At 47.1% G+C, this 17211-nt stretch overlaps 1 protein-coding gene across 1 annotated transcript in view; it reads right to left on the bottom strand.

The window, feature by feature from the left end:
• The window catches only part of COL4A2 (collagen, type IV, alpha 2), a 176939-nt gene that overhangs the window by 83517 nt on the left and 76211 nt on the right, over window positions 1-17211 (bottom strand). The gene's annotated exons all lie outside the window — the stretch shown is intronic.

The following is a 17211-nucleotide window of genomic DNA, read 5'->3' as shown; positions in this document are numbered from 1 at the left end:
CTGTTAGCTTTATTTGAAATGTTCCTTAGTAAGACATGCTTTAAATAGAGCTCCAAATTCTCTGCCACTAGAAAATGCCTGATTACTATCACTTTCCTCCTCCTCCCTCCCCTCCTTATCTGTTATTTTATTTTAGTTTCATTACTCCTTTAAAAAAAAGATTTCATTTTAAATTTAGGTACAATAACATTCACTTCTTTTGGTGTGTTATTCTGTGTGTTTCGACAAATGCAGAGTTGTGTAACCACCACTGTAACCAAGACGCAGTGGCTCATCACCCCCAAACCCCTGAGCATCCCCTCTGTAGTCAAATGCCCCCTTCCCCAAACCTCTGTGAATTCCTGATATTTCCCCATCCTCACAGTCTGCCTTTTCCAGACTGTCGCAGAGATGGGACCCCGCAGTATGGAATCTTGCATCCGGCTTCTCTCGCTTGGCACGATGCATCTGAGATGCGCCCGGCCTGTTGTGTGCCAACAGTTTGCTCCTGTGTCTTGCTGAGTAGTTATCTACTGGATTCTACTACCCCAATCTGTTTATCCATTCGCATTGTTTCTGGTTTTGGGCGAATGTGAACTAAGCTACTATAAACATTCATGTATGGCTGTTTGTGTTGACACATATGTTTTTGTAAATGTCTAGGAATGGGATTACTGGGTCACATGGCAACTGTTCAGCTTTATTTAAAAAACTGCAGAACTGTTCTGCAGACTGGCTGGGCCATTCTTACTGCTGCCGGCAATGAGTTCCACATCCTTGTCGGAACCTGAGGTCCTCAGCTTTGTTCTCTTAGCCATTCTCTCAGTAATAGGCGTGTAGTGGTGAAGCACTGTGGTTTGAATCTCATTCCTTTTTGTTCCCACTGATTTCTCCATTTCTGTTGATCCTAGGTCCAGCTCAGAGTCCGATGTTTCCATGTGTAACGTCACTGTCCCTAGCTCTGCACCATCCTTTTGTGATGAGGACACATGCCCCAGCCTCCCTGCCGGTACCGTGCACACCTCACACCACTCGTGTTTGCTCAGAGGACCGTGCAGTTCACTCAGAGCCGGTGGGAGTGTGATTCTCGGGGCGCCTTTCCTCTTTTCCACAAACAACCCCCACAGTGTGAGTCTCCTTACGGGAAGAGGCCTGAGAGGAAGGGGAGCCGGCATGGACCAGACATCCAGACCCGACAATGAAAAAATATTTCCTTCCGTACAGAAACTAAAGAGAAACTCAGCTCCCAAGTTCTTACCTACAGTATGGATTCATTTTATTTTGCATAAGAGAATATTCCCTTCTCATACATTATGATACAAGAACAGCCTCTGTCTTCCTAATACACACACATGAGCCTCACTCCCTGCCAAGAGTCTATAGGGTATAACAGCCACTTAAAATGAGATCAGTGCAATATCACTTTTCACATTCATCTCTGCTCCTCACTGATAACCTAGGACTTGCGCAAGCCTTCATCCAATTTCAGATTTGGGCCTCAGAGAGCACCTGTGCTGAGAGGGGTTGGGGGGCTCGGTAGCAGTAGGGCCCCTCCCAGCATCCCCTCCCCCATCTCTGGATCAGGTCGGAGTTTAACAGGACTCCCAGGCCATCACTCTAGGAGTGTCCCTGTCCCGCCCTGGCTTTGGCTACTGCCAATGCGTCCTTTGGGGAGGTCTTAGACCCCAGGGGCATAAAGGATGTGACTCAGAGTAGGTTCTGGGGACAGTCTCCCGACCCCACAACCAGATCAGCTGCTCCCTGCTTGCTCCTGTCACAGCACACTGCATGGCACTGTCCCTACATTTCATGCAGGGCCACAAGGCTCTTGGAAGTAGGGACCGCTCCTCATTTATGCTTCTGTCCCCCCTGTTCCTCTCAGCATCTGACATACAGAACACGCTCCATGAGTCCGCTGAGTGAATGGATTAAGGCACTGCTATTTACCCCACTCTGCCTGACTCCAAAATCATGTCCTTCCCACACGGCATTTCCTATTTTGAAGTCATTTTCCTGACCATTATAATGGCTCCCTGATTTCTGAAGCACTTCTGAAGCATAGTGTCAGTGGGTGACACTGTGGAGGCCCGTCCTGCCCTTGTCTGTCCCTCTTCAATGCCCTAAGTCACCTTCATGGGTCAGGAAACCTCTCATCCACAGCCTCAACTCTTCCCCGCTCCCCGCCAGCCCAGTTGAACTGCTGATTGTTGGTTCTGCCTGATCATCTGGCTTTATCTGTCTGCATTATCGCAGAGAATGTCCACCTGGCCATGACATGGAGCCATAAAGAGGGAGGCTGAAGGCTCGTGGAAAGGAGGGCTGGTCCCACTGAACCCACGCTCAGCGTCTGATTAGATAAACAAGGCATTGTCTGCCGGAACCAACGTCTAGAAGGTGAGGCAAGGATTCTGGAATGCGAGGACTCCCCCCTCCCACCCCCAGCAGATTGAGCTCTGCTAATGTTTGAACCAAGGGTTTCAGGGACAACCGTCTGTGAAAAGCCAAACATACTTAATCTAGGGGAGGTACCCTGACAGGCTGCAGAGAAGGGGGAGGTGTGCACATGTGGGACTGTGCAAAAGCTATAAAATGAACATTTTCCGTGCTTGCTGGATATCTCTGTTTGAAAATCAAATTTTAACTTTACACCAACAAGACACCTTCTTAGCACCCTTTGTACTCTTGGGTGTGAGGACCCTCGCGGGCGAGGAACAGCGTGCAGTCCTAGTGATCAACACTAGGTGGCACTCTGTCGTGCGCTTCAGGAGCCAGAGACCCAGCAGCCCTGACTCAGGCGCAGATTTGCAAGTGGCAGGACTGTCAAAGATTCCGACGTTGTGCTGGGTTACCAGGACTCATTTCAGTGGGGCAGAGGGCAGGTCCCTCATTTGTCATGGGGAGCGAACCGCCCACGGGGAAAATTCTGATGAAAATTTAGACCGCAGAATTCCAATGATGTTTAAAGAGCACTTCAAATTCCATTTTTCTTTTTACAGTGTGGTTGAACTAACTCAACTATTAATGCATTTTATAATTAATGCCCGTCCTTTCCACTTGCTTAAAGGAAAGTGTCCTAATTGTGTGTATTGGTGGACTGGTTAGACCCAGACCTACTGCAGAGGTCCATGAGATAGTGGTTTCAAGTTGTTAGATCTGATCCCTGCACGGGACTCCATTATGACAGCAGCGAACATTTCTAGACTCCAGAGCATTTACTGTTTGGAGCACTTTCCAAAAATTCACCTATTTAATCCTTGCAAAAGCTGTGTGAGGTGAGTACTGTTATTATATCCATTTTACGGGTGAGTAAACTGAGGCTCAGAGAGATCTGGGTCACTCAGCTGGTCTGCAACAGAGCAGTTCATATCCAGCTTTTCTAAACAGCTTTTCAATGTAGGGGCATTGTCACTACATATAGGAACTTCCCTTGAGGAACACAGGTGACTTTAGACTCTGAATATATCTTTTCTACTGATATTCCTGAAGCTGTAATTAAGCCAAAGGCAGATGGACAAATTGTCTGCAAAAATGAATGATACATGGCTGGGGTTCATGGAAATCATACAAACCGAAGCCACCCACAGTCCTGCAGAGACATTTAAGAATGCTGCTTCTCTGTAACCCACTGCTGCTCAATTTTGGCCATTTCACGGCTCATTAATCCCCCTCCTGCTAGAAAGTGACCGGGGCAGAAAGAGAAGGTGAAACTCAAAGCAGTAGATTGATTCTGTTACTTTTTAGCAACTCTGGTCAAAAGGTATGTGGAGAGGCCCCAGGGCTGCAGGCCAACACACTGCTAAAACACTCTGGGGAAGCACAGGCATATCTCATAAACTACCTTTTCCCTGGCTTCCCTTGACACGTTCGTTGTTGAGGAAAGGCTGTATTGGAAGGTTTTTCTAAAAGCCTGTGGAGGTTTATGCATGGTAAAAAGATTGAATGGATAAGCATTTCCTAAAGCAAAGACTTTAGCTGGAACTTTGCGAGAATAAGCTCGCAGATCCAGGGAAGCTGTTGAAAAATCAGGTGCGCACCTTGGAAAAACAAGTTCATCCAGGGAGCAGAGGCCATTGTGGCTGAGAAGATGGGTAGGTACGCCTTGGAGTGCTAACCTCAGTGAGGAGCTGGACTGTGAAATGGCAGAGCCACAGGCCCTGTCCCAGAGGCAGACCTCCCCTGGAGGGTGTCCCCAAGAGAGGAGGAGAGCTCAGGAGTGCTGGGGAGCAGTGAGGGCAGAAAAGGGTGGAACTAGTGGCCATTCGGTTTGTGAGGGAAATGAAAGGGGCTTCTCATTTAATGTTGGGGAAGACATTAGGAAGACAGAGGAAGGTAGGGGAAACAATGAACAGATGACAGGTGGTAACTTAGGAATGGGACAGTCTTAGGGAGGTGGCTGAGTCAACAACACTGGTGGCAGAAGTCTATAAATCAGACGGTGAGGGGAGCATCGTGTTACTCAACCCTAGGGGCTATCCCAGAATGGAGAGATTATGGTGGCCTACTCATGACTGGGATTATATTTGTTTAGAGCTGGAAGATACCCTCAGGATGTTACAACCACTTTAAGGTACCTAAATGTATTTGACACATGAAATTATAATCTTGGGAACAACTCCTAGAGAAAAACTTGGTTTAACTTTAAACACAACACTACAAGCCCTCCGTGGCCTGATTAGTTAGTGGCGGAGCAGCCGGCATTCTAGTCCATTGATTTTCATACTCTGTGTTGTCCTTGAAGCCTGATATTAGGAAGATTAAATGCAGACAGTAAAAGCCAGATCAAAATTCAGCTTCCTTATTGACATCTTTAAAAGTATCTAATATTTTGGAAATCGTCCCACTAAGAATTTTTGCCAAGATATTGTCCACAACAACACTGGGTGCACTGAGGGCAGCTCTGGAGCTACTGGCCAGGCAGACCCCGCAATGGCACCGTGCGGCAGCCACGGGTGGTGTGTGAGCTGGGGGCTCTGCCCATGTTGGGGTTACTGTTTTCTCCCCACTTAACCACGGGCTGGGCACTCCATCATGTCTGACACTGTGAGCAGCTATCTGGACGTCCCGGACTTCCTTCCTAAGACTCCCTGGTTTGCAGTGAGTATTTGGACAGACACTGAACACACATCCGCAATTAAAAAAGAACAACAAACCACAAGAAATTGATCTTTTTTCAGTCTGGTGGAAAGATAATGGATGGCTCATTTGTCCAGACATGAAACCCGGGGTCCTGGGTGAGAGGAAACCAAATGACATTAACGTCCATTCCGGAGAAGTGACTCAGCTGCTGCCCTGTTCTCATGACATGGGGGGAAAACAACCTCCAGAACATTCGTTTTTCTTAACGGCATTTGTTAAAAGAAAAATAAATAGCAGTTTTCACCCACAAGATGGAAGGCAGCAACTGAATACAGCTGCACTTCCTCCTGACATGCTTCTCTTGCACGCGAGGTCCTGCAAGATTCCATGGCTCAGTTATGGAGAACTGAGCAGAGGTGCACCAGGCGCATTTGATGGACAGGCAGTGATTATGGGGAGAGTTCGAACGGAGAGCCAGAGAGTTTTGTGATCACCATGGTGATCCATTCTTGCTTTTCTCGGGGGTTAAACATCCATATTGAGATTTATCCATCACAGAGTAGATGCCCAGCTTCTTAACCCACAGTGTCTTTGTGAGGGTCTCGTGTGCATCTGCGTGGGCTGCCTTGATCTTCCGCTACTTTGCCTGTGCTGTGCAGCCAGGCAGGGGCAGCACGGAGGGGTGTCTGCAGTTTTCTTTCCGTGCCGTGCCCGGCCTCATGAAAGGCCATGCCCTGAAGCTCCACAATTCTCCTGACGTCACAGCTGAGTGTGGCTTCGTTACCTTTCGGGAAGTGTCGATGACGCCGCCCCCACCGTGAGGCCCTGCCAGCCTCAGGACCCCGCACAGCACAGCGCCTTCCTTTTGGAAGGGGCTCCTCTGCACACCTCCGACCTCCTCACCTCCCTCCTTCCCTACTGCCTTCTGTTAAAGGATGGCTTTTCTTTGGAAGTTTCCTGTAACTCCCTCCTCCTGCGAGCCCCGTAGGTTGGATCTCACTCACTCTGACTGGCTTGGAGGGCACTTAGAGGCCCAGGAGCCCCAACTCCCCATGGGACGCCTCTGTCTCAAGGTCTACAGATACTTCAAACTCAAAGTGTTTAAAATCAAACATGTGGCCTCATTTTCTCCTACACCGCCCCCAGCAATAACCCAACAATAGCAACGACACCCCCGTTCCCCTGTCTTCCTCCCCCACTGCTGCCAGTCCACAGCTGGGCTCCAGACCCCGAGATCGTGGCTCGGTGGCTGGGGCCTGTCTGCCCGCTGTGCTGCTCTGGCCTTTCCTCCCCATTCTCGGTGCCCCCTGCTAGGGGGCGTCCTCACTGTCACTCACTCTGTTGCAGTCACCCCGGGACATGACTGTGCTCCCTCCCATCCCTCTGCAGCCTCCACGTGTCCTTCATCCAGACTCTGACACCGAAGGTGCTCTCGTTTCACTTTCTAACTTAAAAATGCCGAGTCCTCCCTGTTCCCAAAGCTGGAGGGAGACACAACGCTCTGGGCCTCCCGCCGTGGGTCTGTATGTGGCACCCTAGTCTCATCTCTTGTCCCTTGTGGCCTCCACTGGGCGCTGAGCCCGCCTCAGTCCTCCCTGTGCAGTCCACTCCCTATCACTCTGCTCATGCCCTCCTTCTTGTTTCTCTTGTGTGCTATCACTCCTCCCGCCCCTTCAGTCTCAGGCGGGCAGGGAGCTTCCCCCAGCCAAGTCACTTCTATACCTGCCTACCTGTCCTGGAGGCTGGTGCTGCACCTGGGCCAGACAGGGTGTTCCTGAAGGGCTGGATTAATTGCAAATGAAACTAGACATCAATTATTAATATTTGCAATTAATGCCGTCCTTCTCCATCTCCACCTGGTTTCCAGGACAGATTTCCAGCATTATGGAGCATGGCCTTGTAATCACTCTGCCCTCTTCTCCAGGGAGGTTGTCGGGATGTGTAGTTGGATACCAGTGGCCCTTTGCAGGACATGCCCTGGCATCAGAAGACCCTGCTGGCCCCTGAAGCTTAGTGAGAGCAATGGAAGCCTCAACCCTCATTTGCCCTTCAGCAAGCAAGATTTAATTAGGCAGTTTACTGGTCTGCAAGTGTTTACTAATCATGAAAGGAATTAGGACCACTCCTGAGGACACACACACATACGTATTTCTTAAACTTAGAAAGTGTGAGGAATATGTAAAGAAGAAAAAATACATGAGAGAAAAAAATATTATTTATAATATATGAACTCTATTAGAAGTTAACTTCTAGAAATATAGTTAGAGAAAGCATCTTGGCTTATAAATTACAGCCCCCCAAATAAACCCAACCACTAAAAAACCAAACACTCACATCTAAATTTCGGACTAAATTACAGTTACCTTAGAAGCTCACCCCCAGTGACGGAGACTCTCCCTGGGGTGTGGTCCAGGATGGACTTGGGCTTTACTTACATTATAGTAGGTTGTGCAAGAGTGAGCTGCCCTGTGCGTGGAATCGTATGCAGTGTGCTCCTGCTAATTTACTGGCATGCTCCTGCTTATGCTGTACCTTCCCTATGCCCAGACAGCATGCAGATCCTCCAGGCACATGTGGGGACCACACCCTGCCCACCTCTCCTTACTTCTGCGTGGATCAGGGAGGTGTAAATGTCCACGGTGCAGCGTATCAGCTTCCACAGGCCCCTTGCATGTTTCCCTGATTTCAGGCAGACCACTGGTTATGAATAACAACTCCCTGTCTGGTTTACATTTGGGAATTATGGTTGATGCTGTCATAGGATTTGCTGGCGGTTCAGTTTGACAGTGATTTCCTAGAGCCAAATATCACTCTTTGTCATGCAAAACAGTAGCACGTTCTTGGAGGCTACGGCTCTGACATGCCAGGAAAGAATTTGGGAGGCAGATACTTGACCACTTTAAGTTTTCCCTCTGATAGTGATTCACCCGAAAATGATCTCCAGCTGCAAATGGGCCACTCTTCACTCACCTTCCCGAGTTCATGCCCAGAGACCACAAAAAAACACCGGGCTAATACCAGCAAGGTCCTAGGATGCTGTCTCACAACACACTCTGTCTCAGAGCACAGAACCAAAGGCCATTAGGTGGCAGGTGGAAACATTAGTCTCTCTTCCCTCTTAAAAGACCCCAGAAACCGAAAACCAAGAGAAAAAAATGAGGTGACTTCAAATGATATATAAACTATTCAACTGGAACTTGTAAAGTTCCATAACCGCAGTTACCACCTCTTAACCAAAAGGGCACCCTGCCTGCACCTCCACAGAGCTGAGCGTCAGGTGTACGGGCCTGAACTGCAGGGCGGGCTCTGGGCAGTGCAAGCCCATTTGGGGCAGACACTAGAGTCCTCCAGCCACTTCTTCTGTCCAAGTTGTAGGAACCCTCCGGGCATGAGCTTCCATGCCCTTCCAGGAAAACTTCAGGCATTTTTGAGGAAGAGCAGAACCTTCAAATAGGAGTTCAGACCTGAAGAGCTCGACTGAGCTAAGGAAGTTTACCTTAAGAAGGCAATGAGCTTAGATAAGAGAAAGCTAAATACATCAGCATTGTATTATTTGCTACCTTGTACTCTCTTGCTTTGACAACAACTACTATGGTCTGAATGTTTGTGTCCTTCTAAAATTCTTATGTTGAAATCTAATCCCCAATGTGTTGGTGATAAGAGGTCGGGCCTTTGGGAGGTGATTAGGTCTTGAGGGTGGGGCCCTCATGAATAGGATTAGTGCCCTTACAAAAGAGGCCTATGGGAGCATGTTTGTCCCTTCCACCTCGTGAGGACATAGCAAGAAGGCGCCATCTGTGAGGCAGAGAACTCTCACCAGACTCTGATCCGCTGGTGCCTCGGTCCTGGACTTCCCAGCCTCCAGAACTGTGAGAAATACATTCTGTTGGATATGAATTACCTAGTCAAACGTATCTTTGTTAAAGCAGCCTGAAGACAGTAATTGATTCACAGAGATAGGGTTTTTAAGATCTAGGCCAAGAGAATCCTTCAAAATATAAGTGGGTGAAAACAGGTTGAATTGAGTTGACTGTGCCGAGCATATCAAAGCCCGTTTGCAATGACACCGAGCTACTTAGAAAGTAACAGAGCTGAAAGTTTTTCTAAAACAAAACAACAACTCTGAGGAAGCTTTTTAAAAATAAGTTTTATTTGTTTTAGTTCCTGTGGGTAGGCAAACATACGAACAAAAACCCACTGTCTCTTCCGAACATGGCAAATTAGGGTTTCTTGAATTTACACGGCAAACACCTTCGTGGACTGTTTGACACATTCTGCTTTAATCACATTATTCTTCTTTTTAAAAGACACAGATCATACTAAAATGTGTTGGTTTGATTCCCTTGAGCAAAGTCAATGCTAACACTGAGAAACCCACAAAACCAACCTTCATCTACAAAGCAGGTTTTAGTTCTGACAATGTTTCTACCTATAAACGTGTTCTCTGCTTTTTCTCCACACCCGATCAAGTCGGTAAACGACACCTATCCATGGAATAAACACACGGGGATGGAATTTATACTCAAGGGCAAAACTGAACAACTGTTCAGATGGGACAGTCAACTATAAAACTAAAAACTGCTGCAGCCAACTCAATGGTTAGGAAAAAACTTGGAAATGTGTGGGTGTATTCTCAAGGTCTTAGGAAAATTCCGGAAGTCCAGCAGATGTTTTCTGTTAGCAGGCCCCAAGAGCTACATCTTCTTCTTCTTTTTTTTAATTATAGGTTTATTTATGAAACCATTTTTCCTCTTAAATAGTTGTCTGCTAAAACTTACAAGACGGACTGCTGGCCAAAGTGCCGGCCCCATGTGCCGTCGTCTGGAAGCCAGAATACGTGCACGTCAACGTGAAAACCCCACGGGAAACAGAAATCTAAGTCGATCATTCTAAGTGCTTTTCAAAATAACTCTTTCTTTCCTCTTATTTACTGAAGCTGAATTAGAACTTTTTCTTTCATCGATTGTAAACAGTATAGTTCAGGTTTCGGTAGTGACCATGTTTTTCCTCCTTTGGAAAAGATGTAATAGTCATAATAATAATTTTCCTTTTTTATGTATTTTTCTAACATAAATATTAGTAAATAAGAGTCCTATTCAACAATTCAGAAGTTACTGAAGAATATTTATGACATTTGGATTAAATTAAAATTCTGTCCAATTTTAATTTTGAGTACATGTTTGAATCCCCCCGGGACAGCGCTTTCCTGACCATTGTTTTGCTAGCCGGCCTTTGGGTTACAAGGTTAACCGTCCGCTCGCTCAGGGACAGAGATCAAAATTCCCATTCAACCGAAGTTTCAAAAGCCACGAGGTAAATTCATGTTCAGAAAACATCTAAAATCTTATTTAAACTTCTCATGTGTTCACGAACTTCTCTATAGACAAATTGGTCTCTAAAAGGTTTATAAAAGAGTTGGTGTACATAACAGAATATATTTTATGAATGAATTGAAATGGGAGTTACTATCGAGGCTGGTCAGCTAATGAGCTTGCAGAAACCACCAGCATAAAAAACCTTGTGAAAGTTTAGAGACCCAGCTGGCTGTGTGTTTTGGAGTATTTGTCTGATTGCTGCACATGGTTACTGGATATATTGTGAATATGGAACACATTCAAGAACATTAGATTCTCTTGGCCTTGTGGTGATTACTCAATTCATCAAGAATTTTAATCAAGCATCTTACCAAAGGAACTTCTGCAACCATCAAGCTACGGAAACCATGACCAAAGCAAGCCTCACTCACTCTGCCTCCTTTTGCCCTTGAAACAGAATGCTTTTTCCCCTCTAAAAGGAGCAGGTGGCCTATCCTGCTCCTGCCAGGAAGACCACGGGGTGCAAATATAATCAGATTAAAAGAAATTTGATCAATGGTGTGGGAATTTACATTTAAAACATTTTCATGGCAAGTCCCCCAACTTTTAAACAATTTTTGAAAAGTTCCAGTGTTTCCACCTCTTTCACAGAAGTGGATGGAGTCACCCAGGGAATGGTGCACATCTGGAGAACAAGAGATTTCACAAGATCTAGGCTCTAGTCAACACATTTGTGTTTTGTCATTCGTGGGAAAAAAATTGGTAAAGTGGTTCAGATATGCAAGACTTTAGGTCTGGGGCCAACCAAACTCCAACAGCCACTTTAAAACCCTGTTGTGGGTAAAGCTAGACTTTTCCTTCATTCCCAGGCCAAGGCAAGATGGGACCTCGCTTTTGTCCAAAATGCCAGCACTAACATGTCATGAATACGCAATGTCTGTCAGGGTCCTCTGGCTGTTTTCAGAGTGTTATCTCTCAACTAGGTTTTTAACTTCATAGGCTTTGAGGGTTTACGGGAAGAACATGTGCTATCTTCACTCTGCACAGTCTCCCTTGGTGACCTGGGACCGTGGTGTAACCTCGGATTCTGCATCGATAAAGGAGGTGTTTCTGTAAGATCCATGGCTAGCTCAGGGAAGATTTGATGCGTGTGCAGTACATTTTCTTTGCCTTTCTCTCCAACGCCCTTCCATTCCCTCAACCTCTTTCCTAAGCATAGTTACCACAACACTGGGCATCAGTAGCTGCTAACATACAAATTCTCTTAATGTTAATGCCAATAAAAAATTCTTACAACTAAAAACTGGCAGGAATTTGTGGTTGATCTCTTTTGATAAAATGGTCTAAGTGAGCCAAAAAAGGTACAATTGTATATAATTAAGGCAGAAAACAGTTTTTTAAAAAATGAATTTGGTCCAGAAAAAGGGTGTTTCCAAAAAAAATCGACCTAAATTGATTTGGTTGATGGACTAGAAGACCTCCGACTCCGACCCTGGACTGGATCTATCCGACCCTGTACGAAGCCAGCTGTGCTTCTCATTCCATTTCTAAAGCAACTGACAACTCCCAACTTCTATCTCTGATCTTCTGTTTATTTATACTTACTGATGTCGTTTCAACAGGCAGTTGAGTTTTCCTCATAATAAATATGAATTCTATTATTTTTAGTTGCACTTGAATAAATATATTTCACACTATGTCTTTTCCCCACTAAAGTGAAATGTAAAAATAGCAGTAGAAATGGCCAAGAAGAAGGGACAATAAAAGGAGAAGGAACAAGTAGCAAAAAAAAAAAAATCCTTTTTTTTGGTTCAGATTTTTGAGCTTCTCTAAAAATAGCATCAAAGCCCTTAATACACTTAATGGCATGGAGAGTTGATCTCTCGCTCCAGTCTGCATCTGCCTTGAATGTCCCCAGGGTGGACACCTTCTTTCCTACATAGGATACAGCTGCTTTCACGCAAATATTCGCCCATCTCTTCAAACCATTAGAGAGCTGTTAAAAGTTTAACTTCCGAGAACATTTTTACTGGATTCAAAATAGCACAGATAAATGTGTGACTCTAAAAACATGGTGTAAAAGCCTCCCTCTAAGGGTCCTCTCACAGCCCCAGACACAAGCTGATTCTTCTCCCACCCTCGCTGCCCACGCCCTCTCCTTGTGCCCACAAAGGCCTATTCATCCACGCGGAGCTGACGCGACCGTTCCGGGTCGCCGTCTGCCTCGGTTCGCGTGCTCCATCCTTCCTTCTTTCTGCTACATCACTTTGCAAGTGGCAGCCCCGTTCAGAGCCAACACTTCTGGCCTCCAGTTTTGATTTACTCCAAAAATGTCTGCCTTGCCAAGATTGCGAAATATGCCACCTACGATGTTCTTAAAAAGTTGAAAATAGTTCAACCGCTTATTAATGGAAAAATAGGCATCCATCACTAAGTGGAGATGAAAAATATAAATTCATTTTTAAAGTGCTCTTCCAACATTTTTTTCCCCTAATCAAGCCTGTAAATATTAACAATTCAAAGCCCGAAAGCCTATTCAAAGGACGGGGGGACACCAAGTGACGGCTTGTAGCACTGCGAGGGATCCTTTGGGTTTGGCGCTGCCCACGCCGCTTCCCTGTGAGACTTGTGTCTGGCAGAACCGCTGTGAAGAAGTCCAAGCTCTTCTGACGCACTCGTAAGTAAACAGGCTGTAAAACTTATCTTCAGACAAACATCAGTGGGGGCGGATAAACAGTCGGCCAGAGGAGGTTTTCCAAAAAATCTCCGACTGTCATGTAATATTAACAGGGCTGTGCTGTGGGCTTGGCAGGCCTGCCGAGGCCCCGAGCACCGTTATGACCAAGGATGGTAAGTGGCTGGGAACGGACTCCTATTAGTCACGTCCGTGCAGCCTGGGCTCTCCGGAGGGAGTGTGCGCTCAGGGTGGGTGGAATCCAGTGCTCCAGCTTGAAACAAAAGTAAAACCACAAAACATTTGCACAGTGAACTTTTCTCTAAAATCTATCCGTGTGTACAATCTGACATGTGCAACAGCTGAAACATATGAAAGAAGACAGAGATTTGTCATTCACGGTAAAGAAACAGCAACTCTAAAAATCAATACTGATTTTACTTTATCATTAGAGACTGGAAACCACCTTTTATTCTTTCCTCAGAGGATAAAAGGGTCCATTTAGTTATTTCTATTAAGATTTTGAATGGCTTAATTTTAGACTCTCATAGAATTTAATTACAAGATGGTCAGTATTAGCATTAGCAATGGCAAAGAAAAGGGTGGGGTGCGTCTGACATTTCGTTAATGAGAACCAAGGAGCCACGAAGGCGTGTTCTCCAGAAAATGCACCGGTTCCACGCCATAGACCTTCTTGCTGGCCAGATCCCATCACTCTAGGAGGTTTTCCAAGCACAGAACTCCCTTGCCCCAGGTGAAGTCCAGAGCAACTCCACCCAAGGGCCGCTCTGGGAGAACGTGGGGCGAGGCTCGGCCTGGGCACAGTTCCCCATTTGCAACCCGTGCTTGTGCGAGAACCATCTCGACCCTCTTACTTCAGCATCAGAGAAACTTCCAGGTGCTTTCACAAGCACTGGGTTGGTTGTCAAAAATCCTTCTCAATCTGCATGATTCAATCGCACAAACCCCAAAGGCAGATTCCCATTTAAATAAATACAGAACGTCCACACTAGCTCGGCAATCGCAGCAAGCGCACCGCACTGACCAAGGTGTTAAGCCGGGGCAGGTGCGTGGCAGGAGGGTATAAGGGGTTCTCCTGCCACAAGTTTCTCTGTCAATCTAAACTGCTCTAAAAATAAAGTCTATCGAAAAATAATAGAAGGAAGCGAAGAGCATGTTTAGTTTATTTCAACCTCATTTTCACAAGGACCTTTCTCGTCCTTTGACTCCTGTCATGTTCCACACCCCTAGAGTGGAGTTAGCGACAGGCTAACTTTCACATCTGCTTTAAAAGCATCAATAATGACAGATCTTGTTGAAGAAAAAATTTTAATTATAAACAAAATGTTATATTTAGTTGAATATAATGACCACATCTAAATAGGCGAAGTGAAAATTGCCGGCTAAATGTGCCACATTCTCATTTGACTCTGCACCGTGAGGTGTGGGGCAGGGGTGGAGGGAGACTGGCCGACCCTGCAGGGAGAGGGTCTCCCCTGCCACCCTGCCCGGCGAGCTGACACCATGCGCCTTTACAGTGAGCGTCTCTCCACAATGAATGAAACCATCCTATTCAAAGACTGTGCTCTTCCGTACAATGGGGAGATCACTTCTAGAAAGTGCTCAAGAGAAGGAAGAGTGACTTGTCCTGACGCTGATGGGAACCTGGCTCTGCTGGGCTTGCTGAGTGAGACACGCCACTGGGTTCCCAAGCTGCCCTTCCTGAGGTCTTTGTGGGGGGGATGTTGACTGCACCTCGCCGTCATCCTACTCATTGATTTGAGATCTGGACCTTCCAGGAGGAGACAAGTCTCTGCTATTTACTTGCCGGCACCAGAGCCAACCGGTGGAGGACCAGCGGCTTTGCACAGAACGGAGCCCGCAAGTTCCCCAGCCCTCTGTGCACCTATCTCTCCCTTCACTTCCAGCAAGAAGCTCTGGCTAATTCGACATCTGCCAATTCCACGAGATCTTTGTTACTTGGTTTTTGAGTTCGTTATGAATTGACAACCACATCTACATGGGCCAGCAGTGGGAGTAGAGGGCAGGTAGGGGGGTGCCAGGGGTCTGTGCAAGAGCCTGGGTGGGCCAGGACTTGTGTTGCACGTTTTGATGATCAGATAATGGGCTGCCGCTCATTGTTGCAAAGACGAGTATTCATCGACTAACGCAGGAGAGGTACCCCTTCCACCTGCAGTCCACCAAGGCTGAGCGAGGTGTGGCAAACTGCAAGGAGGGGACGGCTAACTGAGCACTTGCCACAGCGCGGGCTGGGGGCTGGCTGTGCGCCGAGATGGCGCTGGTGTCATTGTGCACGCTCGGAATTGGGCACAGGTCAGCACGGCTGAGTGCAGTCATGCAACTCGTGATGAGTTTCGGATTTGCATCTGGGGAACGTCCACAGTCCAGGATACGACGGCACTGCCTGGTGAAGACCTGTGACCCAGAAGTGACTGCTTCTCTATCTGTGAGCACATTCCCTCGCTCATCCTGCCCTCAACATTCAGGTACCAACAGTCCATTCCACCTCCACTGCCAGAGTCATCTTCTAGAAGGTCCATTTGGTCATGTGACTCTTCCACCTAGCACTCTCCCCACACTCCTCCATAGGCTGCGCCTGCAGCTCTCCAAGCCCCTGGGGGCCACCTCGCTGCAAAGGCCTCTCCTCTCCTTCCTGCCCACGCCAGGTCTCCCCAAGCCCCCAGCACGACCTCCCCTCTTGGCACAGCTGCAAGGTCAGTGGCTGATAAGTCACCTCCTCGTTCGGGGACAGCCTGCAGGCTCTCCCTGCAACCACGCTGGGCTCCCCGCCCTCGGCCACTGTCCTTGGCTTTGCTTGCTTGGTTTGCTCCTGTCCCAGAGTTCAAAGCTCCCTCTTCCCCTCCACTGACTCTCTCTCGCTCTGCTCTTTCTTCACCCTGGAAACCCTCTTTTCCTCTCCTCAGCCCACTACTGCAGCACTTCTGCCCCCAAGTGCTCCTGGTCCCCTCCTGCTGCCCTCATCCTCTTCTGTCCTCATATGGTCCAGGCCTCAGTGCGCCACACCAGGATCACTTTGCTGTTCCGCCTGATCTGGACGCTTCATCGCCAGCCCTGCCGCCCTCCCACAAACCCCGCGTCAACCACCCTCCCCCGTGCCAGGGGGACGCGCAAGAACTTGCAGTGGCTCCCCACAGCCTCCTGCCCACTCCTCAGGCAGCTAAGGCCCCTCGGCTGGGTCACTCCTCTCACTCCTGTCCCTGTCCCTTTGCTCACGCCCGGTCCCTACCTGGGATGTACGTGCTGCTCTCCGGCCCTGATCACTTGAGTCCAGATGTTTGCTTTTTATTTTTTTTAAATTAATTTCTACTGTTCTTCTGGTCTATGTTACTCAGCTTAACACTTAACTGTGCTCTAATTTATTTCTTATGTGTTAATTTAGTGTCTCTAACTAGACTGTAAGCTCCTTAGGGCAGGAATATTTCTTTCTCTTAACTTATATTTATTGTAGTAAAATACATATAACATAAAACTTACCATTTTAACCACATTAAGTGTACAATTCACTGCCATTGAGTACATTCAGTGCTGTACAACTATCGCCATGTCTATTTCCAAACTGAAGCTCTGCGCCCATCAGGCAATAATTGCCCACTCCTCCCTCCTGCAGCCCCGGTAGCCTCTGATCGACTTTCTATCTCTGTACACTCCAGATAACTCCATATGAGTAGAATCATACACGACATGTCCTTTCGTGTCTGGCTTATTTCGCTTAGTGTAATGTCCTCGAGGTTCATCCATTCCTTTCTAAAACTGAGGAATATTCCACTGTGTGGACAGACCACATTGTGTTTATCCCTTCGCCTGCTGGTGGACACGCGGGCTATTTCCAAGACTGCAAAAGATGTTGCTATGAACAGTGGTGTACAAATATCTGTTCAAATTCTTGTTTTCAATTCTTTTGGATATATGCCTAGAGTGGAACTGCTGGGTTATATCGTAATTCTATGTTTAACTCTTTGAGGAACAGGAGCCATATTTCCTACATTTGCATGTCTCTACGATGCCTAAGACTGCTGGGCACAGGGGGTGGGAAGGCAGTGGGTGGACATCTAATGTTTTATCACGAGGTGGCAACGGAAGTGCTGCCAGGGTGCTGGGTTAGAGCCAGCTGACAGCGGCAAACCG

The sequence above is a fragment of the Propithecus coquereli genome, unplaced genomic scaffold (assembly GCF_000956105.1).
Source record: "Propithecus coquereli isolate 6110/MARCELLA unplaced genomic scaffold, Pcoq_1.0 Scaffold125, whole genome shotgun sequence".
NCBI lineage: Eukaryota > Metazoa > Chordata > Mammalia > Primates > Indriidae > Propithecus > Propithecus coquereli.
This window is presented reverse-complemented; position numbering and strand designations above follow the sequence as displayed.